Source organism: Macaca fascicularis, chromosome 2 (genome assembly GCF_037993035.2).
Source record: "Macaca fascicularis isolate 582-1 chromosome 2, T2T-MFA8v1.1".
Classification (NCBI taxonomy): domain Eukaryota; kingdom Metazoa; phylum Chordata; class Mammalia; order Primates; family Cercopithecidae; genus Macaca; species Macaca fascicularis.
Window position 1 is genome coordinate 1530541 of NC_088376.1, and position 2900 is coordinate 1533440.

Genomic DNA, 2900 nt, shown 5'->3' on the forward strand with positions numbered 1-2900 from the left:
AGCTGCATCTCTCCTGCCATAGTTCAGCAGTTCGGGATCAGCGCCGGGCATCAAATGATGGCAAACGCACAGATCCTTCTAAGGCAAGCAACACTACCTGTGTTTTCTTGCCAAACAAGGAAAGAACAGTGGTCCATGTGCGAAATGGAATGAGCTTGCACGACTGCCTTATGAAAGCCCTGGAGGTGAGGGGCCTGCAACCAGAGCGCTGTGCAGTGTTCAGACTTCTCCACCAACACGAAGGTCAAAAGGCAGCTTAGATTGGAATACTGATGCTGCCTCTTTGATTGGAGAAGAACTTCAAGTAGATTTCCTGGATCGTGTTCCGCTGACAACACACAGCTGTGCTCGGACGACGTTCCTGAAGCTCACCTTCTGTGACATCTGTCAGAAATTCCTGCTCAATGGATTTCGGTGTCAGACTCGTGGCTACAGATTTCATGAGCACTGTAGCACCAAAGTACCTACTATGTGTGTGGACTGGAGTAATATCGGACAACAACTATTGCTTCCAAATTCCACTATTGGTGATAGTGGAGTCCCAGCGCTACCTTCTTTGACTATGCGTCATATGCGAGCGTCTGTTTCCAGGATGCCTGTTAGTTCTCAGCACAGGTATTCTACACCTCATGCCTTCACCTTTAACACCTCCAGCCCCTCATCTGAAGGTTCCCTCTCCCAGAGGCCGAGGTTGACGTCCACACTAATGTCCACATGGGTTGACGTCCACACCTAACGTCCACATGGTCAGCACCACCCTGCCTGTGGACAGCAGGATGATTGAGGATGCAATTCGAAGTCACAGCGAGTCAGCCTCACCTTCAGCCCTGTCCAGTAGCCCCAACAATCTGAGCCCAACAGGCTGGTCACAGCCGGAAACACCCGTGCCAGCACAGAGAGAGCGGGCACCAGTATCCGGGACCCAGGCGAAAAACAAAATTAGGCCTCGTGGACAGAGAGACTCAAGCTCTTACTGGGAAACAGAAGGCAGTGAAGTGATGCCGTCCACTCGGACTGGGTCAGGCTCTTTTGGAACTGTTTATAAGGGCACATGCACGGAGACGTTGCAGTAAAGATCCTAAAGGTTGTCAACCCAACCCCAGAGCAATTCCAGGCCTTCAGGAATGAGGTGGCTGTTCTGCGCAAAACACGGCGTGTGAACATTCTGCTTTTCATGGGGTACGTGACAAAGGACAACCTGGCAATTGTGACCCAGTAGTGCGAGGGCAGCAGCCTCTACAAACACCTGTGTGTCCAGGAGACCAAGTTTCAGATGTTCCAGCTAATGGACACTGCCCGGCAGACGGCTCAGGGAATGGACTATTTGCATGCAAAGAACATCATCCACAGAGACATGAAATCCAACAATACATTTCCCCATGAAGGCCTAACGGTGAAAACTGGAGATTTTGGTTTGGCAACAGTAAAGTCACGCTGGGGTGGTTCTCAGCAGGTTGAACAACCTGCTGCTCTGTCCTGTGGATGGTCCCAGGGGTGATCCGAACGCAGGATAACAACCCATTCAGTGTCCAGCCGGATGTCCACTCCTATGGCATCGTGTCGTATGAGCTGATGACGGGGGAGCGTCCTCACTCTCACACCAACAACCGAGATCAGATCATCTTCGTGGTGGGCCGAGGGATGCCTCCCCAGATCTTAGTAAGCTACGTAAGAACTGCCCCAAAGCGATGAAGAGGCTGGTCACTGACTGTGTGAAGAAAGTAAAGGAAGAGAGGCCTCTTTTCCCCAGGTCCTGTCTTCCATTGAGCTGCTCCAACACTCTCTGCTGAAGATCAGCCGGAGCGCTTCCGAGCCGCCCTTGCATCGGGCAGCCCACACTGAGGATATCAATGCCTGCACGCTGAGCACGTCCCCGGGCAGCCCACACCGAGGATGTCGATGCCTGCACGCTGACCACGTCCCCGGGCAGCCCACACCGAGGATGTCGATGCCTGCACGCTGACCACGTCCCCGGGCAGCCCACACCGAGGAGGTCGATGCCTGCACGCTGACCACGTCCCCGGGCAGCCCACACCGAGGATGTCGATGCCTGCACGCTGAGCACGTCCCCGAGGCTGCCTGTCTTCTGGTTGACTTTGCACCTGCCCTCAGGCTGCCAGGGGAGGAAGAGAAGCCAGCGGCACCACCTTTCTGCTCCCTTTCTCCGGAGGCAGAACACATGTTTTCAGAGAAGCTGCTGCTGAGGACCTTCTAGACTGCTCACAGGGCCTCAACTTCATGGCGCCTTCTTTTCTATTCCTTTGGGCCCTGGGAGAAGGAAGCCATTTGCAGTGCTGGTGCGTCCTGCTCCTTCCCCACGTCCCCCGTGCTCAAGGCCCAGCCTTCTCTAGATGCGCAAGTGGATGTTGATGGTGGTACAAAACGCAGGGCCCAGCCCGGCCGTTGGCTCCATGAGTATTTTGAGGAAGTAAGGTAGCGGGCAGCCCAGCCCTGATGTGGAGACACATGGGATTTTGGAAATCAGCTTCTGGAGGAATGCATGTCACAGGCGAGACTTTCTTCAGAGAGTCGTGCAGCGCCAGACGTTTTGCACATAAGGCACCAAACAGCCCAGGACTGCCGAGGCTCTGGCCGCCCGAAGGAGCCTGCTTTGGTACTATGGGACTTTTCTTAGGGGACGCGTCCTCCTTTCACAGCTTCTGAGGTGTCCAGTGCATTGGGATGGTTTTCCAGGCGAGGCCCCCAGCCAGTCCCCGTCTCGGCCCTCTCAGGGAGCAGTCTTCTGTCAGCCAGTCCCCGTCTCGGCCCTCTCAGGGAGCAGTCTTCGGTCATGCTGAACGTTGTCTTCCAGGAGCTGCCCCTATGGGGCGGGGCCGCAGGGCCAGCCTTGTTTCTGTAGTCACATCTTGTGTATACAGGGAAGCCAGGAATACAAGTTT

At 55.0% G+C, this 2900-nt stretch overlaps 1 pseudogene; it reads left to right on the forward strand.

The window, feature by feature from the left end:
* Window positions 1-244: 244 nt before the first annotated feature.
* On the forward strand, window positions 245-1978 carry LOC102135376 (RAF proto-oncogene serine/threonine-protein kinase pseudogene; annotated as a pseudogene).
* Window positions 1979-2900: the final 922 nt, after the last annotated feature.